Consider the following 27627-nt stretch of genomic DNA (forward strand, 5'->3'; position numbering starts at 1 on the left):
GACATTTACAGGAAGCATACATTATATACAAGACTTTTAATATGTTACCAGTGGCATTCACGTGTCAAATTAGAATATCTGGTGTTGCTGGTACTCACACTTACCTACTTGAGTCTCTCTTTCTCTTCTCTCCCTTGAACTTGTTACTTCTCTTTTGTTTGACTGGGAAGTAAGGGTTGGTATGGCATTTGGAGTGAGTTTTAAGGAAAACATATATACTTCATCTCTTCAAATCCATCACATTGCTTAACCCATCATCTCCCTACTGTTCATTGCCCTTGCCGCCATTTCCTGATTACCACCACTATACCCACATCTTCCTCTTTAAATAAATGATTTACCTATCAAATTCTTATTTCCTCCCTTCCTCTTCTCCACACGTATCTCACTCTTAAAGCTGTTTTATAGAGACAGGAATAATATACTTGCAATGCACAAGGCAATATTGTTGAAAGGAAGTTGCATGTAAATTGACCTGCTGCTTTATGGCCTCATAAATACATGCTGAGATCAATTACAGGATCGTATATCTATAGACCTGTAAGTCTACAGCTATTCACCAACACCCAAAAAAAAATTCTCTGTGGTAACTTATTTTTTCAATGTTTATAATTCAAAGCCCTTTCCCCAAGTCCCTGAGCTGTCCTTATCGTTTAAATAAATATTTATCTTCCTTATCTTTAGCCTTTTGGGACAGGGGATCCTATGTTCTCATATCCCTTTGAGTAAAGATCTTTTTTCTGGATTCATTTTTAACTAACTTCCCATACCAGAAGGAAGTGTCTCTTCCTCTCTGCCTCTTGCAGTTCAATTTATTATTTTCGAACACCTTAATCAGATAACCTCCTTATAGCTGGGAAATATAATTCAAGCTTGTCTGGTGTAGCTAAATCCCTTCAGTGCACATCTTATCCTGGTAAATCATCAGAAGACTTTCTCTAATACTTGCATATCCTCTCTAAAGTGGGTACCCAAAGTGAAATACATGCTCCAAATGAGGACTTAATAGTTCAGTAGTACTTTATTGCTTATATGTTCTATATATCTATAATTCCAGTAGTTCATTTGCTTTTTACGTCTGTGAATTAGCTTTTAAACGGTTTTGATCACTGAACCCACAATACTTAACTTCGATAGAGTTCCAAACTGCATTTCTTGGATTACAAGGTACTGCCTGTAGTTTATTATCACAGCAATTTGTATTCGCACAGGGATTTTAAGATAAAAAAAATTTTCTAAACAATTACATAGTAGAAATAATGGATACTGAGCCATAGAGAGCCTTATTAAGAAAAAAATGACCAAAATTTTGGTCATAGTTGGTTTTAAAGAGGGTCTTAAAAAACAGAGATTGGGGTATTTGTTTGAAGGAAATTCTTCTGGAACCAAGTTGAATGAAGGCATGGTCACAAGTGATGGTGTCAGGGGAGGTGAATTTGCGAAAGTGTTCTGAATCATCAAAGGTATGGAGTCAGAAGCTTAAATCAGGGCCAAATTAAATGCTTAATTGTTTTAATGGTTTTGGAGTCTTGTTCAGCCTTTGATGGTGCTGATGTAGTTAATAATGAGTTTGTGGCATTGGTCTTTCCACAGTTTTGCTACATTAAACTGCATCGGCTTATTGCTAATATCTCTATTGGCCTATTTGAAATTTTCTGCTCTTTATCAAAGTTGGTTATGCCTCCTAACATCGCCAACCTCTGTCATAAATGGTGTATAGTGGACATCATTAGTTGACTGTGAATTTGAAAATATCCCAGTTATCCAACTTTTTGCTTCCCACCTTCTAACTAATCTCCTACAAAGTTGTCACCAATCCCGTGTACCTCAAATTTTGCAAGCAATCTATTGTACAAAACCTTATTGAATGCTTTTCAAAAGTTCACCTGAATGGCTAACAGGAACTCTTAGGTTAGGAACATTGGAGCAGGAGTTTGCCATTCTGTCTATCAAGCCTGCTCCACCATTCAATATGATCATGGCTTATCGTCCATTTCAATGTCTTTTTCCCTACACGATCCCTTTATGGCATTGGTATTTAGAAATTTGTCAATCTCTACTTTAAACATATTCAACAGCCCTCTAGGGTAAAGAATTCCAAAGGTTCACTGCCCGCTGAGCAAAAACATTTCACCTCATCTCGGTCCTAAGTGGCTTCCTCCTTATTTTGAAATTGTGTCCTCTGGTTCTAGACTCCCAAATCAGGGGAAAGATTTTACCTGCACCTATCCTGTTTATGCTTTTATTTTGTAGGCTTTAATGAAATAACCTCTCATTCTTTGAATCTCTCGAGAAAATGGCCCCAGTTTGCCATTTCTCTTCAAAGGACAGTTCCACCATACAGGGAACAAGTCTGTTGAACCTACATTCCATTCCTTTATGGCAATAATATCCTTCCTAAGGTCAGGGGACCAAAACTGCTTACACTACTCCAGATGCAGTCTAACCAAAGTTCTAAACAATTGATGCAAAACTTTGCTACTGCTGTACTTAAATCCTTTGAGATAAAGGCTAACATACCATTTGCCTTCCTAATTGCTTGCTGCACCTACATGTTAGCTTTTAGTGACTTATTGGCGAGGGCACCCAGTTCCCTTTGTACATCTACACTTTTAATATCTTACCATTTAAGAAATACTCTGCAAATCCATTCCTCCTACCAAAGATAACCTGATATTTGCCCACTCACTAAGTTTACAAATCCTCTTGAAGCCACTTTGCATCATCTTCATAACAAATATCCCACCTCACTTTATATCATCTGCTAACTTGGAAATATTACATTTGGTCTCGCATCCAAATCATTGATATAGATTGTGACCAGCTGGGGCCCAAGTACTGATTCTTATGGTACCCACTAGTCACAGCCTGCCAGTGCAAGAATGACCCACTTATTCTTACTTACTGTTTTCTATATGTTAGCCAATCCTTAATCCATGCCAGATATTACATCCAAACCCATGTGCTTTTATTTTGATAACCAACTTCTTGTGGGGAACTTTATCAAAATCCATCTGAAAATCCAAGTAGCCTATGTCCATCAACTGCTCCATTTACCAATTTTATTAGTAACCTCCTCAAAAATTCCAACAGGTTTGTCAAACATGATTCCACATTCATAAATCCATGTTTACTATGCCCAACCAGATCATTATTATCCAAGTGTCCATTTACCACAAACCCTTTATAATATATTTTTCCTACTATTGATGTAAGGCTAACAGATCTCTGTAGATCCCTGTTTTCTCATTCCCTCCCTTCTTAAATAGTGAGGTGACATGTGTTACCTTCCAATTTGCAGGAACTGTTCCAGAAGAAATTAATGATGATCACCAATGCATCCACTATCTTTATAGCAACCTCTTTCAACACTGGGATGCATGATATCAGGTCCTGGGGACTTAGTAACCTTCAGTCCCATTAATTTTTCCAATACAACCTTCTTACTAATTTCCTTCAGTTCCTCATTCTCCCTAGTCCCTTAGATCTTTAAGTGTGGGAAATTTCTTGTATCTTCCTCAGTGAAGACAGACACAAAGGCTGGAATTTTACCGGTACGGGATGGCCAGAATTGGGGTGGGCGAGGCTCGCAGAACAGAATTTTCTGTTGGCCTTGGGCGAGATTTTACGAGCCTTCCCCGAACGAAGTCATAAGATCCTGGCCAAAGTAATCATTTAGCTTTTCTGCCATTTCCCTATTTCCCCATTATAAATTCTCCTGACTCTGACTGTAATTAACCCACATTTGTCTCAGCTAAACCTTTCCTTAATATGTACTTTCACAGACCATTTTTATATTTTTTGCTAGTCTACATTCATATTTGATTCTCCCTTACCTTATCAGTTTCTTGGTCCTCCTGTGCTTTATTCTAAATGCTCCCATCCTCAGGTTTACTATTTCAGACTCTTCGTAGGCCTTTTCTTTTAATCTTATATAATCCTTCCTTTGTTAGCCATGGTTGGCTGACTTTTCTTTTTGGGTTGTTGTGCCTTGAAGGAATGTATAGTTGCTGTAAACTATGTAATAATTCTTCAAAGGTTATCTATCGCCTATCTGTCCGTCATACCTGTTAATGTATTTTTCCAATCCACCTCAGACAATTTTCCCCTCATACCTTCATATTTTCTTTATTCAAATTTAACACCCTGGCTTCAGAAAAATTCTATATATGGTCACTCATCCCTAAAGGTTATTTTACAACAAGATTATCAATTAGCCCGTTCTTGTTACATGCATGATTCTATATCTAGATTAGCCTGTTCTCTTAGCTGGCGTCTCAACATACTACTTTAGAAAGCCATCCCTAACACGATGCAGAAATTCATCCCCCACAGCATTAGTGCTCATTAGATTTCCCCTGTCTATATGCAGATTGAAGTCACCCACAATTACTGCATTACTCATGTTACATGCTTCTCTAAGCTCCTGATTAATACTATGCCTCACTACCACTACTGTTTGGGTACTATGAACAACTCCTACCAATATTTGCTGTCCCTTGCTGTTTCTTGGCTCCAACGAAGAAACAGCATTTTGTTCTTCCAATCTGAGATCTTCCCTTACTAGTGTACTGATCCCATCACTTATTATCAGCGCAGCACCTCTTCCTTTTCCTTGTCCTTCCTAAATATCAAATATTCTGGAATATTCAGTTCCCAGTCTTGATCACCCTGTAGCTGTTTCTGTAATGGCAATTAGATCATAGCCATTTACCTCTATCTCTGCCTTTAAATCATCGAGTGAATGCTGGTGCATTCAGGGAGAGTGCCCTTAGTTTTGCCTTTTTGACATTTATCCTGGATTCTAAGCTTAATTGATAGCTCACCTGCCATCAAATTTCACTTGCTACTTTTCTACTTACTGTTACCAGCTTTACTTCCTTCCAATCTGAGCCACCCCTCAGGCTCCCACCGCCTGACCAGCTATTTTGAACTTTCCTTTACTGCACTAGCAAATCTACGAGGATGTTGGTGCCAATCCTGTTAAGGTGTAACTTCTCCAATTTGTGCAGTTTGCGACCAAAAGAGAAAATGCTGGAAAATCTCAGCAAATCTGGCAGCATCTATCAGGAGAGAAAAGAGCCGACGTTTTGAATCCAGATGACTCTTTGTCAAAGATCAGTTTGCGATCGAGTTGGGCCTGCTACCCATTGGGCTAAGTGCAGTCTGCCTTGATTCGGTGGCACTTAGATCCAAATGTTTAGTTAAATTTAGGTCCTCTAGGCTTCACCCATCATATCCCATCACACCCCACCCACTCATCATGTCCCTGTGCCAAATTAATGCCAAGCCATGGCTCCCACCCACCATCATGGTCTCTTATATCCTTTGGACCATCTCATTTCTGTGTTGCCCCATTCAGAAATGCCTTCTAAAGATCCACCGTAATGGCATGAATTTCTCTGTACCTTATATTTCTCATATTTCTCTCTTCTATTATAGAGACCAAAGCTAAATATTCAAATAGCTGTTCCCTTCAGTTCATATCCTGCATTATTGCAATACCTAACTCTGCTTTGCCATATTTTTTACTTTCAAGGAATTTAAATAAATATTTGCTGCTATCCCTCACCAGGATAACAAGATTCTTTATATTCTCCTTTACACTCCATAATATTTCCTTGGTCATCTTCTGCTGCTTTCTACAATTTTCCAGCCTTATCACTATTCTTAACCTTTTAAATGTGTCTTCTACTTTTGTTTAAATTTTGTAAACCAATCTGCACCATCTCAGAATGAGCTCTTTCACTTTTCAGGATTTTTAAACTGTGCATTATAAATTGTTTCATAATACACTTAAAATAATTTGGAAGTCATAAGTATTTTTAGAGGTTAATTATTTTAGGATGATGTAAACACATTAAATTGTTTAGAACAGGTGATAAACAAAAGAGAAATCAGCAGCAGATGCCTTTTTTTTCTCCTTTATCATAATCTGGTGACATTTTAAAGCCTGACATTTCAAATATAAGACATTGTAGAAGCAAGATTGTGAGTCTAAATTAGTAAAAAAAAAACTAATGATGGTAGTCAAAAACACAAATAGTTTCATTGTTAAATGTAAGCATGTTATTGTAAAATAAGTTTTTAAAAATATTTTTGATATGCTCGTGACCTTTTATTTGTAGTTAAAATAGAAAACACAGGAAATACTCAGCAGGCCAGGCAGCATTAGTGGCGAGTGAAAGAAAATTAATGTTTCAGATCAATGACCTTTCAGGTTGATGGCTTTTGTATCTCTATTATCAAACTAAGAAAAAGTCAGATTGAAAAATAAAATTTAAAAAGTGTTTTGAAATATTTGATTAGTTCACCTTCTCTTTCTCCTTTCATTGATTAATAGAAAAATGACAACCAATTAGACCAGCTCCCACAGTTAAGTGTTATATTTTAATATAGCAAATGGCCTAGTTCCAATTTCCATCCTCTGGGTTTATAATCAAACTAAATAATTAAAATGTAACATAAAAAGGAAAGAGAGGAAGGTCATGTATTCTGAAACAAGGCTTCGAACTGTGGCATCGTCTCTCTCAAGTCCGTTTCTTGTGTCACTCTGACAGTTCCAAGATCATTTGTACAATGCTAACAGATTATTTTTGTATATTTCTGTTGTATTAAACTTATGGCACCTTAAGGTTGTTTTCTTCCCAAAACTAAGGCTTGGTGGAAATTTTAAATCAAAACTGACTCAGCCTAGAATTTGCATGACTTTTGAAAGCATTTTTGTGGTTTAAAAACTACAATTTTTATGAGTAAGTTTTGTTGCTAACTAATCACTTTTGCAGTGTAATGTTATTCAGTAAATTAACAGCCAAATTGATTTGATTTATTATTGTCAGATGTGTTAGTATACAGTGAAAAGTATTGTTTCTTGCGCGCTATACACACAAAGCATACGGTTCATAGAAAAGGAAAGGAGAGAGTGCAGAATGTAGTGTTACAGTCATAGCTAGGGTGTGGAGAAGGATCAACTGAATGAGAGGTAGGTCCATTCAAAAGTCTGATGGCAGTAGGGAAGAAGCTGTTCTTGAGTTGGTTAGTATGTGACCTCATATTGTGCACAGCAAAATCATCCAAACCATAATTAGATAAATGGTCAGTCAACAGGATGGCCACTGACGTAGGCCAGAAATACCAGATAAACTATGCTGCCCCAGCCATTCACCTTTGTACATTTGTAGACACAAATGGCTATGGGGCAAGCTCTGGTCTGGCTGGCCTGCTGATATAATTAATTCAAATGAGCACAAAGCACTGTTGTAATTGCATTAATTACTTTATTGATTTAAAGTTTGGTAATAATTACCAATAATAACTGTACTAACAACTAATTGTTGTAGTAGAATAGCTAATAGGAAAATGACTAATAACAGTGCCAAGAAGGGTAGCAGATGCATGGGAATACCTGCAAGTTGCCTTCCAAACCACACACCATCCTGACTTGGAACTATATCACTGTTCCTTCATTGTTGCTGGGTCAAAATCCTAGAACTCCCTTCCTAATAGCATTGTGGGGTTACCTACACTGTATGGACTGCAGGGGCTCAAGAAGCGGCACTATGGCACAATGGTTAGCACTGCTGCCTCACAGCTCCAGGGACCTGAGTTCAATTCCTGGCTTGGGTCACTCTATGTGGAGTTTGCACGTTCTCCCCATGTCTGCGTGGGTTTCCTCCGAGTGCTCCGGTTTCCTCCCACAGTCCAAAGATATGTGGGTTATGTACATTGGCCATGCTAAATTGCCCCTTAGTGTCCCGGGATGCATAGGTTAGAGAGATAAATATGTGGGGTGTCGGGGATAGGGCCTGGGTGGGATTGTGGTCAGTGCAGACTTGATGGGCCCAATGGCTTCCTTTTGCACTGTAGGGTTTCTATGATAAGGTGGCTACCACTACCTCCTCGAGGGCAATTAGGGATGGGTAATAAATGCTGGCCTAGCCAGCAATGCCCTCACAATGATTTTTTAAAAGTTCAAATTTCTTTTCATAAGTTATTGGTCTCTATGAGGAGTGTAACAATGGGAAAACACATTCCATATGAGCATTCTTGACAGTATGGAGAATATATAGAAGCTGATTTTCCTAACGTTTGTGAATTTTTCTCCTTGAGCTGCTGAAAAGTTTCACGTACCTCTCCTCACTGGTCTTGTAACCAAAGAAGGCTATAACGCTTTCCACAATACCAACTTCTTTGTACAGTGTATCCATGTCAATCCCTTTAAGATTGCACATTTGAACACCATCACAAAATTATTCAAAGGACATAGCATTTGCAAGGGTTCATTTGGAAATTCTGTTGTGAAAGCTGGTTTTAATTTAAGTCATATCTGTCGCCCATGCACTTATTGACTCTTCTGTAGAAAGTTATAAAGTCTCTCTCACGTTTTCCTGCCAATCTGTCATTCACTGCAAACCCAAAAAACTTGAGCCAAATCCTCCTCTTAGATTCCGATTCAAGTCACTCAAGAGTTTGTACACCAAGAGGACCCTGAACGACTTAGCCTCTAAATCTTCAATATGCTCCTTGTATACTTTCAGAGCACTGCTGAGAAAGGGGAAGTAAAGCTCAGCCACTTTGCTATCTTTGTTCATGATGCATCTCCAGAGTATTTTGGGGCAATCTTCCTCATCTACAGTTTCAAAGTGGATTGTCACAGGTTGTCAGCATTTCTGTAAGTTGACAATAGCCAGTAACAGGGAAGTCACCTGGTCACAATGTGACTCAATAGATTGCAGTCCACTTCAACAAAGTCATAGCCTCCCTCAATTGCTGTGTTCTACTTACTAAAATGATCAAGTAAGCATGTACCTTGAGAATGATGTTTTCTGCATTAACATCAAAGTTTCCAACAGACTGCAAGAAGGTATTGAACCAAACAGTTAGCTGCAATTTGCCCTTTTGAGTACCTTTTAGTTTTTGGTACACACTGTTATGATTTCTGTAATTAATACTTGCATTGTCAGCTCAACATGTAGAAAGCCTCCCTTGGTTGAGATCGAAAGGACTGTGTTTGGATAACATTTCTGTTCCGATTTCTTCTGAGATTTCCTGGTTATTACTGTAGAAATCCAACAGTAAATGCCAGACCCCCTTCTCAAAATTGAAACATCTCAAAACTAAGGGGAAGTTGCTGCACCCTTGTTTGAGGCATCAGTTACCAAAGAGAATAAAATATATTTGCTTTAATGTAATCTAAGTGCTTCTGTACAGAATATGGCACTGGAATTTTCCTGTTCAGTGCTTTCACCTTTGTTTTCCCACATTTCGGGTCAATCACTATGGAGGAGATGCAGTAGCTTCCTTTATTACGTTTTATGCTGCAGTCAATTCTCCTGTAAGTTTGGTAGTGCCTCAGCAGCAGTCATTGTATCATTTTGTGGTAATGCAGGCAATATAAAAAAAAGCCAGTTATCACGTATCTGCACTTTGTGTGTTAAATTTGTGCTTTTCTGACATAATATGCTGATTTACATCTCTCCTTGGTGGCTGACATTGAAATCACATCAGTACAAGGTGCAGATTGCATAATGCTTTTCCCTTTTGCTTTTTGCTGTGAAGTCACTTTCTTTTGACCATTAGGCATTTTGAATTAGTGTATGGTGGTATGTGACAGGATATGTGTGTGATGAGAACATTGCTAGGATCATTTTCCCAGGCACCCGCTAATTTTGAAATCATTTTCAATGATTGATATAGGTATTAACTAATGAGGCAGTAGGAACACGGTGAGAGTGGTGTCAATCCGATGCAGGATAAAACCAATCGGACCTTTTCTTACAGACACAGCCACCAATCTGGAAATTATTATGAGGGGGATGAGCTGACATTTAGCCAAAATGATGGCCTTCTGGAGCCTCAAAGCCTTTAATTGGTTGATTTTTTGCCATCGTTAATTTCTGTTTCATCATTATATTGGCGAGCAAGTGCTTGGTGAAAGGAATAGGCTATCCCTCCGCTGGGCTGCATGGTGTTGTGAATGGTGTGAGGCAGCAAGCTTTTGAAATATTAAATGGAAAGCCACCCTATCAGTTAATCTATAGTAGGTTGAAGTATAAATATTGGTCAAGATACTATGAAAACTGCTGTTTGATTATTGGAATAGGGCCATGAATTCTTTTCATCCATCTGAATAAGCATAGGAGGTCGAGTGGCATAGCAATAGTGTCCCTACCTATCTCCAGAAGCTCTGGGTTCAAATCCAATAAGGAGCCTAACAACACCAGGTTAAAGTCCAACAGGTTTATTTGGTAGCAAACGCCACTAGCTTTCGGAGCGCTGCTCCTTCGTCAGATGGAGTGGAAATCTGATGAAGGAGCAGCGCTCCGAAAGCTAGTGGCGTTTGCTACCAAATAAACCTATTGGACTTTAACCTGGTGTTGTTAGACTCCTTATTGTGTTTACCCCAGTCCAACGCCGGCATTTCCACATCATGACTTCAAATCCAATGATGTGGAGATGCCGGCGTTGGACTGGGGTAAACACAGTAAGAAGTTTAACAACACCAGGTTAAAGTCCAACAGGTTTATTTGGTAGCAAAAGCCACACAAGCTTTCGGAGCTGCAAGCCCCTTCTTCAGGTGAGTGGGAATTCCCACTCACCTGAAGAAGGGGCTTGCAGCTCCGAAAGCTTGTGTGGCTTTTGCTACCAAATAAACCTGTTGGACTTTAACCTGGTGTTGTTAAACTTCTTACTGTGTTCAAATCCAATGCCAGGATTTCTTGGCCATGGAAGGAGCATACAGAGTAAAGTTCAATGAGGTGATAATCAGCTCGGTATTCCTTCCACCACCTCTCCATTATTCCCCAAAGGGAAAAAATGTGAGGATACACTTAAAAAAAATCAGAATGAGCAGACTTTACTTAGTTTAGTGTCTCTTTGGAAAATGGCACCTCCTTCAATACTACACTTAAGTGTCATCCTAGATAATGTGCTTGTCACAAACCGAGCAGATGTTATCTGCAAAGGTGTCCCAACCTGGAACAGTATTTGTGGTGGTGTATAATTTGTTTACAGGAATGGTGTGAGGTGCCATGTGCAAGACCCAATGAGAACAGGAACCAGCCCAGTCACAGTATAACACTTATTAAAGACTATTTATTACAATACAGAAAAGACACATATACACATGCAGGACTATAATGATGTAAGTAGTTTAAGAACTACTAAATACACCCAGTAGAAATTAGCCTTTTTTATCCAAAGTACATTACGAGGTCTGAACTCTTTCAGGACCTCCCCCTTCTCAAACAACATCGAATTCAATAGATCTAGAAGTAAAGGACAGCTTATAGTTACCATACTCTGTACGATTGAGTGGTCATTCTGGGAATGTGTCTTCTTGGTTCAGCAAAGATATGGGAGAAAACTCGAGCCCGCATTCGCCGTCCATGTGAATGCTGGCGGGGGCTCAAGATCTGGAAGTCACAGTTTTCCTGCGAGAACTCGACTTTCGGATCTTCCCTGCCCCCCGCCTGCGATGTCATCAGTATGTTCATGCCCACAGTGGGTATGAACATACTTTGCGTGCATTAGCATGCATTTTAGTCTTATTAATCCTCCGCCCCCATGCCAGATATTGACACCACACTGATGTGATATCATGTCGGTGTGGTTCACAACAGGTTTACACAGACATTGGGGTCTCTCTGGGGATGCAAAGGTTAGTATAGCTCCCAGGACAGAGGGACATGGCCAGGCAGTGCTCTGGCCATGCCCCTTGGCACAGGTTGGCACTGCCAGGTTGGTACCATGCCACCCTGCCACCACGGCAATGCCAGCCTGGCAGTGTCAACCTGCTCCAAATAGCGGGCCCCAGTAGAAGCCAAATGGAGGAAGATTAATGCTGCTGTGCCTGTGGGCTGGGATCAGCCTGACGAAGACGGGGCATTGGCGATGGCCGTTGCGGGGGTGGGGGGGCTCCAACTGGAGGGGACGGGGCCGATAATTGCGGGGGGAGAGAAAGGGCCGATGATCTTGGGGGTGGGGGGTTGGAATTACAGCTCAGTCCAATTAGGGGTGGGTGGGGAGGAGATCCCCTGAGGCCATGGTGGTAGGGTGAGGGGAGGTTTATTGCAGTTTTGATCGAAGCGCCCTTTAAAGATGGCATCCCGATCTCTGAGCAGCCAAGTTTTGCCGGCATATTTAAGCACTGCCCACTTCTATGACGGCATGATTCACACTCTGTTGATTTTTTTTGACAGAGTCTTGTAGAATCTGGTGAGAAAACCGACCGGTTTCTCTGGGGAGATAAACAACAGATAGTAAGATTTCGCCCATGGTTTTTAACTGCTTCCACAAGCAGTTGTGGAACTGTTGTTTCTGCACTCTTGCTTCTGATCTGCTAGCTAGAAACGATTTACAGGCTGCTAGATGGAAACAGCTTCCCTGCTTCCATGAAAAGGCTGCCAATTATACTATTATTTCCCTTTGATGGTTCTTTCTGTGTATTTGCTGTCTGTCTCCTCAGCTTCTGTAGTTCTAACCAATTAACATATGTATACGTTTCCTGGATGGTGTAATCGCCTATTCCAAATTTCTTATTAGTAGGGTAGTGTATTCTCTGGTCAATCTAAAACTGCTAATCTTGTTTTTGGAACTCACATCCTGTGAGATATCTTTTGAAATGCTGGTGGCTTTTAACCTGCTGGCACATTTGGGACTTGTATACAGAATGATTTGTTCAGAAGCTAACTAAATCTCTTAAAACCTAGTTTAGCACGAGGATACACACAATAGTTAAGAAAACCCAGGAACAATTCGGACCGGCAGTAGTTGTACATGGGACAGAACTATTGAGAATACTTAGCTTGTTAGTATATACCAAAGATTGGTCTACTTCTCTGAACTAGTGCACACTGAGATTCTTGGGCACAATAGCAGCATAACTAGCACTCTCTACACTATCCAGAGTCTCAAGATATAGTTCTCAGGTTTTTAAGGCTTTGTGAATGCCTTTATTCTGCCAGAAGAGTACGAGACAGTGGGGCACTTGTTAGATACACATTCCTTTAAAAAAAAAGTTGGAAAATGGATTGCTAAAGAGAAACTTTACTTTGCTGATTGTAAATTATTTCATACTTATTTGGTTAGGTAGCACAGGGAATGGATGATGTAACATGATGGAAAAGTCAAGCTCCAAGACTTTGTATAGCAATTGAAACTGAATTGACACTATGCTTAGTTACTTTTTAAAATTAGTTCCTTTTTAGAAAGGACAACATTTATTGCCCTTGAAAAGGTGGTGGTGAGCCACGTTCTTGCACCACTCCAGTCTATGTGATGTTCGTACTCCCTCAATTCTAGGGAGGAGCTCCCGGATATTGACACATAGATGATGAAATAACAATGATATATTTCCAATTTAGGATGGGGTGACTTAAGGAACTTAGAGGTGAAGATATTCTCATGTGTCTGCTCCCTTGCCCTTCTGGGTGATAGAGATCATAGATTTTCATAGGTGGAACAGTCTGCGCCTATTGTACACTGCTGCTGGACGCACTGAATGTTTAAAGTCCTGGATGGGGTGCCAATCAAGTAGGTTGCTTTGTCCTGAATGACGTTAAATTTAAGTTCCCATCCAGCCAAGTGGGGATTATTCCGTTACACTCCTGATTTGTGCCTTGAAAGTGGTGGGAAAGTTTTGAGGAGTCAGGTGGTGAGCCAATTACTACAGAATACCTAGCCTCTGATCTGTTTTTGTAGCAACAGTTTTTCAGTGACTGCTCCAGTTATGTTTTTGGGAAGTGGAGGACCCCCCATATGTTGATTTGGGGGCATTTACAATAGTAATGATGTTGAATGTCAAAGGAAGGTGTTTAGATTCTTTCTTGTTGGAGGTGGTCATTGCCTGTCACTTGTGTGACACAAAAATTACTTGCCACTTTTTGGCCACAAGCCTTGTCCTGGCAAAAACTAAAGGAGAAATTGAGGGTAAAAACAGAGGAAGAACAATTAGGTGGGTGGATAACTTTGAGACGTGGACTGAGGGAGGCTTGAAGAAAGCCAAAGAAGCAAGATGGTGCCAATGGCCCCACTATAGCTATGGTGATGATGAACAAATGAACCTTATTAGAAATGGATCTGCTGCTAAATAATCACCGACTGATATTAAGATTGACATTGATGCTGGCAATGGCTTAGAATTTCCAGCATTGTGTATTAAAAATATTATATGTATGTGACTTCTCTAGGAATAAAATAAAAGCATTAGGAAATGCCCTATTACAGTTGTATGTATTATAGTAGTCTCCCTGTTATCTAGAAACCTGATATTCTAATGGTACCTTTGAGAACTCCTCTGTTGTAGGTTCCAACATAAGATTGTGGTGATTTTTTAGTAACACATTTTGATTTCGGCTGAAGTGAAATTTAACTTTGTACCAGTATCTTTAGAGATAATTGGACTACTTTAAAATATATATATGCAATCCCTGAATTAATAGCAAGATTCCTTGGGGCAATAAGAATTCTCGAGGTCCTCTGTTCTTCTGGCCCTTTATGAAATGTTTCAATAACTGGAAGCTGATTCTGGAAATCAGCCTGCCAAAATTATCTCTTACTTAACCTGTGGTGATTAGGACCATTATGACTTTTGATTAGCTTTTTGCAATTCTCGCAATCATTTAATTCAGACGTTGTATGATTATAGTATAGAATATACTATTTGACCTATCTGCAGAGATCCTGTATGTTTTAGTACAATCACTTAGCTGGAGGAATCTTCTGAACTTAGGAAATCTCTCTGAATGAGCTTGGAGAAATTTGGAGTTTTCCATACAGATGTAAATCATAGAACCATAGAAAATAGAAGCAGGAGTTTGTTTCCTCAAGTGTTGCAATCCTGGATTCAAAGACCATTGGTAAATATTCAGATCTGCGAAAGTATTAGGCTCCTTTTTAGAATCTTCATTATAATAGTAAAAATTGCTGGCTATGAAATCATAATATTATGGGTTTGAGAACTACTCATAATTTGGTGAGACTTGGAGGATTGTGCTGTATTAGAGTTCTTAGACAAGAGCCATTACTGCATCAAATGTTACAGGATATGGGTTCACGCCTCATTGTGAGTTCTACATCTTGCCTGGGTTGCCATCTGGAGACGGCAATCGATGGTGAGGCAGCTCCCAGCTTAGCAGAGAGAGAGATAGTTGGAAGCATTTCAGATACATAGTTGGATGCCTTTCAGATACATTTTCTAAGAGGCCATATTTTGATCATTAATTGGAATTTTCTTACTCTTTTGGTCAGACAATTAGGTGTAGTGCAGGATACGTAAAACAGGAAAGCATAATACAAGTTGTATACGAATACAAAGACTGGAAATTTCAATCATAAGGTGTATAAGCTGTCAAATACAACGTGCATAGTAAGATTATTAACACATTACTATCCCAATAGACCTGTAGGAACGGGATTATTGTTAGCAGTTGATGTTTGTTTGTGTAGTAATTGTGTAGTAATTCAGCCACACGCCAGTTTTGCGTCACCAACACCCTTTATTGTGCACCAAAGGAAAAGGCCACTCCCATGGTTTACAGTCAGCTAGTCTTCACTTGTGCTCTACAACACTGGTCTGGGTAGAGTTACAGGCTTAAATATCCCTGCTGGCTGCTTCCCATTGGGTGAGCCCCTGCTCACTCAATAAGGCAACTTGTACTTTCCGGTGGCCTTCGTGGTCATCATAATTGTTTGATTGCATAACAAACCAGTCATAGGTGTCACTGGCAGAATGTGATGCACTGAAGATTATTCAGAAACCCAGTTTATGTGGATGTCTATTAATCGTGGTGAGGAACTAGGGGTCTGTTTGAAATTCAGGGGTTTTTGAAGCCGTGGAGACAATTTGAGCGTTGGGGCTCTATGGAAGCTGAGTGCTATAGCCACATGGTGGATTGTCTGTTTTGTTTTAAATCTCATGAAGATATTTAATTTGGAACATTGAGATGATAAATTAAGAATGGTAATGAGATGTAAAAATATGGAGTAAAGATTGGCACCACAGCCATCCTGCATGACACTGTTGACACTGCATCTTGAGTTGTGGTTTTGGAGGACTTGGAGGGAGGAGGTGTGGTCGTGGAGAAATTCAGGTTATGGTTTAGCGTTAGACCTTTGGGGATATGGGAATTATTTTGTCCTGAGAATTGTGGGAATTGTTGATGCTGAGAATTGTGGGAATTGTAGGTGCTGAAAATTGTGTAGGATCTGAGAAGTCACCACTGTTATCTGCAGAAACTGCTTTTGACAACTACTGTTGTTACTAATTTCATCCTAATATAAAATGTAGGGTGAACCTCTGAAAAATAATCCTATGAACACATTAATCATTTGTGCATGAATATCACCAATAGTAATTTGTAATTCATGGTGTTTACATAATTCTGCTTTCATGTTTTACTTATTTATACTGGTATACTGAAAAATGATTGCAAAAAAATAACCAGTTTAAAAAAAGAGGTACTGAAGTCTCCTGACATTTCAGGTTTGAAAATTGGTGGTGTGAGCGTTCCATAATAAATTTGCATATCTGAAAAAAAAGCATTTATGTGACAACTATATTTGTTGCATAGCAACTTGCAGATGCTGAATCAACAATAAGGGATTCAAATATGGATGGTGAATTTATTTTTAATCTTGTGAAGCAATGGCAGCACTAAAATTTTGGGCGTGAGCAGTATATGTCGAATATATGTCTATTTACCGTCACTCAGAATTTAGAAATTGCAGGGTTTTTATAAAGTAAACAGATGCATTTCATGGTTTCAAGTTTTAACACAATTAAATATTGCTATTACAAACAGGCAGGGACTAACCTGGTTGTTATTTTTTTCCCTTTCTTTGAAGTTTCCTTGCAGCTTGGGCCTTTCATGGCTGTTAGATGATCTGGAGAGCAGCTGGAGGTCTTCTGTGAAATCTTAACCTTAAAATTGTCTGGTAAAAGAAAGAACGTGCATTTATATAGTGTATTTCATAACCTTATGGCTTCACAGTCAATACTTTTGAAGTGTGATCATTGTTATAACAATGGGAAACGGGCATCCAAGTTCAGTTGATGATGCTGAATTCTGCTTTGGCTATCCCAACTCTACAAGGTCACTAAATTGGTACATTCTTGGTTCAGTGGTAACACTGTAGCCTCTAAGTTAAAAGAAAGTCATTTTCCAGATATAAGTACATAATCCAAGCTTCAAGTACATAATCCAGATGCTTCAAGGTAGTACTGGTGGAGTGCTACATTGTCGAAAGTGCTGTCTTTAAACTGAGACGTTAAATTGAGGCCTGTCTGTCCTTAAAGAAGGGTAGCAGAATTTTATGGTGTCCTGGCTGATGCGCGATTAATTCACTCGGGAGGCTGGATCGTTCCCGGGAAATAAAGGCTTTTATTAGCAACAAGAATAGAGTATACTGCTTAACAATACAATGATGTGGAGATGCCGGCGTTGGACTGGGGTAAACACAGTAAGAAGTTTAACAACACCAGGTTAAAGTCCAACAGGTTTATTTGGTAGCAAAAGCCACACAAGCTTTCGAGGCTCTGAGCCCCTTCTTCAGGTGAGTGGGAATTCCCACTCACCTGAAGAAGGGGCTCAGAGCCTCGAAAGCTTGTGTGGCTTTTGCTACCAAATAAACCTGTTGGACTTTAACCTGGTGTTGTTAAACTTCTTACTAACAATACAATCCCAGACTAAAGGGTCACTAGGAAGTGCAGTGACCTTTATACTCCTATAGGAAGGCGGAGTCAACCGGAGTGTACCACAGAACAATGCCAACAGGTGGAACACCCCAACCCTAACCCCAACAGTAACAAGAGTAACATATGTACAAGTACCCATAGTGATAACCATCTATGGTTCAGTACCCATAGTGGTAACCATCTATGGTTCACCACACTGGCCAATATTTATCCATAGAATCATAGAAATGTTATAACACAGAATGCAGCCATTTTGTCTCATCATGTCTATGTTGGCTCTCTCCTCTGTGCTCTCCCCGCATCCTTGCACATACCTCCTTTTCAGACATTTAGAAAATGTAGAAATATTCATGGCACAGAAGGAAGCTACACTGCCCATCTAGTCTGAGCTGGCCGAAAAATGAACTATACAGCCTAATCCCATTTTCCAGCAATTGGTCCATAGCCCTGGATGTTATGGGGCTTCGGGTGTCTATCCTTATCAGAGCAGGCTCTTTGATTGGCAAAGATCTGGGACATTTGACAAGACATGTTTAATCACATGGTCATCTATTCAATAAACATCTATGGTTTTACTGAGGAACACCTTGCACGGTATTACAGTGAGTGAGCAATTATACTTATTATGGACTGGGGGCTGGAATGTGGAAGTGGGTTCATAGTGCACTAGTGCAGTGAAGGAGTTTTCGAAGAAATTTGTAGACTTCACTTGAGTATTAAAGAGACAATTTTTTATTGGTTCATTGGAAAATAAATTTCCTCCACTGCAGTGTAATAGATAAACAACAAACTCAGCTGCTTAATTAACTATTTTTGTAGAAAAGCTCATTTTAAATTCTCAGTATAAACAAAGCACAGGTATTTTAATTGCCTAATGAAAGTTATTATTTCCTCAAGGAAAAAAAACCCACGTTTGATCATTTTCACTGGAACCGATTATTCAGAGAGGTTTTGTAAATTCATCTTCCAGCTTGATATGAAATCATTTGAAAAAACAAGCAAACATAAACGCTGTTGGAAGGACACTTACATTGAGGAAAAATAACTATTTTTATAAATAGTTCTATTCAAATTATTGGTTTAAATAGAAATGCTACAATCATACATAATCATATCCTTTCATCTAGCCAGGATCTCTCTCAAGTGAAAATTAATCAATTAATAGCATCAAATTCTGAAATCCTATTTTGCACATGCTCAGATTACAACATTGGGAATAGCAAGCATGTTTGTACTTGCTAATGCCCTTCAACTGGCAGGTAATTCTGAGAAAAATATCAATGCAAATTAGGTTTGTAAGAGAGGTTCAGTCCTCTTATGATAAAATATTAAGATATTCAATGGCCATTTTACAGATATCATAATAATATGATTAATTGTATGTTTTTATTTTACAAGAAACCTTTTGAATCGGTGTGCTTAAGCTTGTTGGGGAAAAAAATAGTAAAAGCAAGATGCATGAAAAACTATTTTGGTTTATTTTGATTGGTTCTTTTTTTTAAAAATTGTATATTTTTGACTTTTCCCAGTTATAGGCTGACAATATATTGTGATTAAAAGGATTTAGGTTCTCTGAGTAATTTGCTTAGTTGAGTTCTTTTCCCCCTATTCTTTCTTGATAAATTTGGTGACCATTGATAGATATGTTCTTTTTAATTTACTGTTTTAAGAATATGACGAGGGTGAAATTTATACATGTGCATAGATAATATGTGATTAAAATGTATTCAATTTATATCTTAATGGCGTTTTTAATGGAGAATCCAAGGTCGTGTTGGTTTTGTATTTTACATCAAATGTACAGCACAGAAACAGGCTATTTGGCCCAACTGGTCTATGTCAGTGTTTTTCCTCCACACGAGCTTCCCCCTATCCTACTTTGACTAATGCTATCAGCAAATTTTTCTATTCCTTTCTTCATCGTGTACATATCTAACTTTCCCTTATATACATCTATATTATTTGCCTAAACCACCCCATATGGTAGCAACTTCCATATTTTAACCATTCTTTCGGTAAAGAATGGACTTAATAGCGACTTTCGCATATCAAGCTTTAGACTTCTCCACTAGTGGAAACATCTTTTCTATGTCTACCCTATTAATGTTTCTGTGTCCCTCACCCTTTCATAATTTTTAGCCCTCTATCTGGCTATTCCTCAGCCTTCTCTTTTCTGGGGAAGAGCGCTCCCTGATGGTAATAACTTCTGTTACAATCCCAGCTGATGTTATTCCTGGACAGGAAGGTCCCAGAATGGAGCTCTGGCTCAACAGACTATAACTTTACTTTTTTTTTCAGAAACATAGATGAACAGAGTAACATGACTGCTAATTAGCTTTTTGCAAAATAATAAAACATTTATTAAATATGAAGATGGGGGCTGAAATTTTACTGTCCCGCCCACCATGGGAATTGGAGCGGGCAAGGGGGGGACCATGGAAAGGTCTGCTGACCTTTCTTACGTTCTTGGGATCTTACGATTTTGGGACGGACGAAGCTGCGTCCACTTTGGGACTATAACACAATACTCTTTCACCCCACCTATCTCTTCACAAATGTACGCATTTTTTTAAGGATATGCAAGCTACAGAATATATTGTATACTATATTGTTCTCAGTAAATACATACTGCCTGTAAACCAACAAGTCACCGTGGTCAGATACACCGCACTCTGAAATCAAATGGCATACACCATCCAATACAATTTCTGTGTATTTTTCATCAAATTCCTCCAGATGATTATCACAATATGAGCCAGCTGGTCTCACTGGAACTCTGGCTTCCACATGTGTGTTTCCAAACTTCACTCTCAAAAAGACATGACTTCTCCCAAACAGTGCTTCATTCAGTTGCTTCCAGGATTTCAATCTCTCCTTTCAGTATTCTCTGCTTTGAATTGCCGTGTACATTCAACTTCCACACAATCTCTAAGGTACACAGCCACACCAACAGAACATCACTGCTTCACCATCCTTAGAATTATCTCAGATATCTGGATTTTCATAGTTAACTTCACCAGGTCTGCACCTTTCAGCTCTGTCTTTAACTGGGAGCCTCTCTCTGCTCCTTCCTTTAACTTTGATTAAGAGTACCTTGTTCAATTTCCAGTTCCTTTTGTCCCTTTGACTTGTCTTCCCAGAACTTCATTTTTCATTCCCTGGCTTCTAGAATATCTGTTCTTTAACTTCTGGGACTTGCTTTCTTCCCAATACTTCATTGTTCTGCTTCTCTGCTTCTGGCAGTTTCCTGTGAGAGATGTTTCCTCTCCAGCTACCAAATTCCAATTGCCTTGGGTCCAGTTTAAAACTAATCTCAAAAGGTCTTTCTAACTTAAAGTGGCCCCTGATTGCTAAGCAACAACCCAGTCCTTCTTTACGCTTGTTTGTTTTCATGTTGTAAACCTTCTAATCACAATGCAGGCACAGTTAAAAATGAAACCAAAATCCCCATACAGGCCTGGATCTTTAACATGACTCTAACTAAAGTTTTGACCCTTTCTTACACATACACAATTAAACTCACTTAAATATATATCTTATTTCTAATATCTCAAAATACAAATATAGATTACTTAAAATGACCTGTTTCCTGACATTTAGTTCTGGAATGATACTTGTATTTTTTCTTTCATCTTTTCCAGTACTTCTATATCCATTGTGTAATACAGGTCCAGAACTGTGCACTGTACTCAACCAAGGTTCTATACAGGGTCATCATAACTTCTCTGCTTTTCAGTTTTATTTCTCTAGAATTGTATCCCAATGCTTGTTTACATTTTTATGGCCTTGTTAACTTGTGTTGCTGCTACTAATGATTTGTAAATCTGCAATCCTAGATTGCTTTATTCCTCTAGTCTATTTATATTCCATGACATGGCCTCCTTATTTCTCCTCCAAAAATGCACCATTTTACACTTACCTATGTTAAAATTCATTTGCCATTTATAAGACAATTTTGCAACTTTATTAACATCTTCCTGTATTTCTTTGCAGTTACCCCATATGAAAATTTTGAAATTGTATTTCTGATTCTGAGTCTAAATTGTTTCTGTAATTGGTGAACAATGGTGCCTCTAGCACCAATCCTTGTGGAACACCACAGGCTGACGAAAGCAGATCCCTTGCAGGTCTTGCAGGTCCCACTATGTCATGCTGGGGAGGTGAGCTCTCAAACAATCCCTTTATCAAAAACATTTTTAAAAAAAGAACCCCCATGAATTTGAATCCCCTATCCCCCCTCGCAATGCCAGGGGGCAGTGCCCAGGCATTGCCAGGGCATGACCTTCTTCCCCCCCCCCCCCCCCCCCCCCCGGGAGCTGTACTTATCTGTGCACCATCATTTGGGAAAACCTCTTGTAAATCCCGCTGACATGATGTCACGCCAGCGAGGTGGGGGAAAATCCTTATGTGAGGGGACAATTCAGTGGGGAGGCCTGCTAAGTGTATGTTACTGTATGGTAATGGAGTTCCTGACCTTTCATGATGGGAACCCTATTATGTCATTAGTGGGAACAATAGAGGGGGAAATCCTGAAAGCCATTTTAGGACTCCCCTTGATTCTTTTGCCCGACTGCCATCTCCGCCTGCCAAAAACGGGGGTGGAAAATCCAACCCTGTATCTCAAAATCTAATTGACAGTTTCAATAAAACTTGGTACATTAAGGGTATGGCCCAAGGAAGAACTGTTTAATTTTTGGCAAAGATGTAGATATAGATCCTGGAATCTTTTAAAGGTTTGTTAACATTGTTGTGGGTTGTTTTATTTGGATCATTGTTGACTATTTTAGAATGTTATGGATTGTCTAAGCTGCTATGGTGGAATTTATCATAGCTGTCAAAACGTGAGCAGAATTTTCAGAGCAGGTTGTTGGATGTGGATTGGCCTGATGCCTCCCCAATGAGATGGAAGCTCTTAATAAAAATCTATTTTTATTGTAGAGCACCAACCAGGTGCTCAAGAAAGAGCTGTGTAATTATAATAATATTGAGTTAACACAGCATGGTGCAATATGTAATCTACTGAGTGTCCTCTTCACTCCTCTCTTTATTGATTGATGGTGTTTTATAGTTGGCTAATTTTTGTTTCTATTGGACTATATTTCTCTTGCCGTTCAATCCTTTTTTTTCCACTGGCATATTGTCAATATTGTTTCCTAGTTTGTCTTTGCTTATCCCATTTTCATCCCTTTAAAACTAGCATTTATCCAATCTAATTTTTAGTCTATGAGAAATACATTAGTGATACAATCATTATCCTAAAGTTTATTATGTTATGGTCACTAATACTTAGGTGTTTCCCTCTGCTTACTTATCTGCTTTAACTAATTTTCCATTAATAGATCAAGCAGCGATTTCTCTCTTGCTGGACTTCTTACTTATTAGATAAGTCCTGTACACAGTACAAATTCCACTCCTCCTTCTGCTTTCCCTATCTATTCATACCAGTTTTTTTAGGAGTGGTTGAAATCACCTTGATTATTTTATATTGTTTAGTCAGTCATTGCATGAATTTGCTGACATAATTATTCCTTTCTCTTTCACTTTTAGGTGGTTGGTAGAATATCCCTATAGGTATGACTGATCCTTTATCTCAATTTATATGGATTCTGTTTCTATCTTAATGTTAATTGTGTCCCTTTATCATACCACCATTATGCTAACTCTGATTTGTGTAGCCACCTTCATTATCCTTTCTAAATATGCTATAGCTCACAATATTTAACTAGTCCTGTTCTTTATGTCACCATTATTCAGTTATCTACATCAGATTTCTCACTATGAATTACTGTATTTGTTTCCCCCATTTTGTTTTGAATGTTGTACACATTTCTGTTTTGTTTTTATTAATCATTTCTCTTCATTTTTTAAAAAGATATTTATATTCCACAATTCTATCTATTCCCTTATCCCTTACCTTGGTCTGAGCTATACCCTCATCTCTTTAATCTTTTGGCTTCAGCCTTGTATATTTTAAACATCCTGTCTTATGAGTTTAAAGTTTTATCCATAGCTGGAATCATCCTTTCTGTTAAGACTCTGATCCAGGTGGAGTCCATCCCGGTAGAACAGCTCCTTTCTGTTCCATTACTGGTGTTAAGTGTCCCATGAAATGGAATCTCTCCTTTCTATCTCATTAATGTATTCAGCTCCTGATCTGCCTTTCCCAATGCCAATTAGCGTGTTGTAGATATCGCAATAATGGGGCTTTGTTTTTTGATTTAGTTCCTAGCTTCCAATACCCTCTTAACAGGACTCCCTGTATCATTGATCCTGACATGGACCCTGACAACTGGATCTACCACCTCCCCTTTCAAGTTCCTCTATAGTTGTTCTGTCGTATCCTTTACCCTTGCATCAGGTACACTGCACAGCTTCTGGGCATTTCAGTTGTGCTAGCAGTGTATGTGATCTCTTTTTCCTAATTACTGAATACTCTAGAACTATAATCTTCCTGTTGTGCCATACTTGCCCCCAACTTTGGACTGCCACCTGCTCTATGGTGCCATAGTTAGCATTCTAACAAGGTCACAAGTACATTGTATCTGTTCAATAGGACCAGTATCTGCCTTGTTCTCTATCTCCTCTCAATTCCTCCTAGACTGCTAACTTCATGAATGTGCTTTTCTCTGAGGTGAGGTACTATCCAGATATCTCTTCCCCCTCCTTTACATGTCAGAGTATATCTTTCTCTCTCCAGCCCAATGACTTGATGTCTGAGAATCTTCAAGCCAGAGCTATTTCCTGCAGGTATAGTCTTTCTAAGAGAGTCTTAGAACGTCTATCCCAATATACTGCCTGCGTCACCATTTCTAATTATTTATTTGTTGGCCGTCATTTATTTCTGGATCTAATAGAATTACTTGAGGTCTAGCATTGGATTTGTTTCATTTCAAATTAATTTGTAATTACTCTTCATTAATTTACTAATTATTTCTGTATAATAGATATTCAATGCAAATTGAATTTTTTAAATATTGGTTTCTCCTGTTCAGTTTATTTTTCCCTTTTGATATATTTAGGCTATTTAGCCTCTTAAGACTATTTCTTTACCTGAAGGATATCATTCTCTTAACACTTCAGATAAATGATAAATTAAGCACTTACCTCTAATTCATGAATTCTGGCACTCCCTACTCTGTTCTAGCCATGTGCTCTTTGAATTTTTGAAAACGTCTGTCTAGTACCTGTTGCTTCTTTAGCTAGTGCTGAGATTCCCCTGTTTTTTCTTTGCTGTCACTGCTTTGAAATTGATGCTTTAGGGTTGTTGGCATTTCTATCATGCAATGCATTGTTAATCTGTTAGCATGAGTAGATAGTTCTCAGATGTGGTAGCACTGTGTAGGGAGAGGTCCTGAGGTCTAAGAACATGGGGAGCAACTTGCCAACTGTGAGTTGTCCCAAAATCTAGGATCACTGGAGATTCTGTCTGACAATGGTGAGCAGAGGAGAGGGTTTGTGAGCAACATAAATGAACCAGAATGGAGGCCTACAGGAAAGGGTAAATGTTTGTTGCCTCAGTTTGAACTGAGACACAAGCAAGTTAATGAAATATAAAACATGTTTTTAATTTAAATGTGGATTACAGGGTCAAAGGTAGGGTTCTGAAGACTGTGGAGGAACAGAGAGATCTTGGGGTCCATATCCACAGATCTCTAAAGGTTGCCACTCAAGTGGATAGAGCTGTGAAGAAGGCATATAGTGTGTTAGCTTTTATTAACAGGGGGTTGGAGTTTAAGAGCCGTGGGGTTATGCTGCAACTGTACAGGACCTTGGTGAGACCGCATTTGGAATATTGCGTGCAGTTCTGGTCACCTCACTATAAGAAGGATGTGGAAGCGCTGGAAAGAGTGCAGAGGAGATTTACCAGGATGCTGCCTGGTTTGGAGTGTCGGTCTTATGAGGAAAGGTTGAGGGAGCTGGGGCTGTTCTCTCTGGAGCGGAGGAGATTGAGGGGAGACTTAATAGAGGTTTATAAAATGATGAAGGGGATAGATCGAGTGAACGTTCAAAGACTATTTCCTCGGGTGGATGGAGCTATTACGAGGGGGCATAACTATAGGGTTCATGGTGGGAGATATAGGAAGGATATCAGAGGTAGGTTCTTCACGCAGAGAGTGGTTGGGGTGTGGAATGGACTGCCTGCAGTGATAGTGGAGTCAGACACTTTAGGAACATTTAAGCGGTTATTGGATAGGCACATGGAGCACACCAGGATGGTAGGGAGTGGGATAGCTTGATCTTGGTTTCAGATGAAGGTCGGCACAACATCGTGGGCCGAAGGGCCTGTTCTGTGCTGTACTGTTCTATGTTCTATGTAAAACATCTCTGATATCCTAAACCCCAGGAGATGAATTGTTTCTCACATCTGGCTGGTAGTTTGGAAACAGTTACACAAATGGGTTATCTTTCCTGGAATTTAAAAGACCAAGGAATGATTTGATTGAAATTTTCAAAATATTAAGGGGAACTGATAATGTAGATAGGAACTATTGCTGCTAATTGGAGAATTTAGGACACAGGGATAAAGCCTAAAATATAGTCAGTTCTTTCAGGAGTGATGTTAGGAAACGCTGTACATGCAAAGGGAAAAGTTTGGAATTCTCTTCTGAAAATGGCAGTTGTTACTAGGTCAACTGTTAAATGAGATTTAGATTTTAGTTAACCAAAGGTATGAAGGATATGAGGCAAAGGTTTGATCTGAAAATAGCCATGTTCTCATTGAGTGGCAGAACAGGCTCCAGAGGTTAAATAGCCTACACTTATTCCTATATGGTAGAAGGTTAAATGTTCCAGGAACAATTGGGAGTCAGAAGAGTCCTACAATCTGTCAGCACTTATGCACTTGACAGGGTGAGAATGTGCCCTTGATTCATTCTCCACTGTTGACTTCCAGCTCCATACATATTTATGACCATAGAATCCTACAGTGCAGAAGGAGGCCATTCGGCCCATCGAGTCTGCACTGACAACAATCCCACTCAGGCCCTATCCCCATAACCCCATGCGTTTACCCTAGCTAGTCCCCCTGACAATAAGGGGCAATTTAGCATGGCCAATCCACCTCACCCACACATCTTTGGACTTTGGAGGAAACCCACGCAGACACAGGAAGAATGTGCAGACTCCGCACAGACAGTGACCCAAGCCGGGAAACGAACCCGGGTCCCTGGCGCTGTGAGGCAGCAGTGCTAACCACTGTGTCACCGTGCCACCCATAACGTACTCTCCACAGAATATGGCTCAGGATAGTGCTCAATTTTATGTGGCTGGTTGGTTGAGCTTTTTATGCTCAAAATTGGCTTTATGCAGAGAGCTGGACTGACAAATAAAGAATGCCAAATGTTGTATGGGAGCAAATTGGGTTAAGATGGCTTGGAACTGATCTGATATCAACAGGTTATAACTGAGCAGTGAGGCTCTGATAAGGGGTTACAGCATTTTGAACAGGCCAATAACAGATTTTTTAAAAAGTATTTAGGATAAGTAGGTTGGCAGTGTTGAATTGCAGGACTCCAGGCAGATGACAACAAGGTTTTTAATATACCTCCAATCATGTTGATCAAGGCTGCACTAGGAACTCAAAACACCAGGCTCAGCCAAAATTGAGCATTGTCCTCAAGACTTCATTGATAGGAAGGAAGGTCGCTTGCGATATGTTGGATAAGTATTGAATGCTCAAATGGTATGGACTAGGTGGGCCTATATTGTTTGAACTAATAAAATGGTATCAGATCTACCCATTGCCACAAAATACCCATGAGTTACTTTACCCAGTGTGATTAAAATATGGAACTATCAGTCATTGAGGCGAATAGTATAGATGCATTTAAAGGGAAACTAAATAAGTACAAGAGGGAGAAAGGAATAGAAAGATCTGTTAATAAAGCAAAAGTCTACAGATCCTGGAAATCTGAAATAAAACTAAGTGCTGG

The 27627-nt window shown here is 39.3% G+C and overlaps 1 protein-coding gene across 12 annotated transcripts in view; it reads left to right on the forward strand.

Moving 5' to 3' along the window:
• Positions 1 to 27627, forward strand: part of fam49bb (family with sequence similarity 49 member Bb) — a 181074-nt gene that overhangs the window by 1853 nt on the left and 151594 nt on the right. For 3 of the 12 annotated variants that reach the window (XM_078216760.1, XM_078216787.1, XM_078216759.1), the window contains exon 2: positions 23243 to 23266. The exons of the other annotated variants lie outside the window; for them this stretch is intronic. The gene's annotated coding sequence lies outside the window, so the exon portion shown is untranslated. The remainder of the gene's footprint in view (positions 1 to 23242; positions 23267 to 27627) is intronic. 12 annotated transcript variants of the gene reach the window in all.

The sequence above is a fragment of the Mustelus asterias genome, chromosome 7 (genome assembly GCF_964213995.1).
Source record: "Mustelus asterias chromosome 7, sMusAst1.hap1.1, whole genome shotgun sequence".
Taxonomy (NCBI): domain Eukaryota; kingdom Metazoa; phylum Chordata; class Chondrichthyes; order Carcharhiniformes; family Triakidae; genus Mustelus; species Mustelus asterias.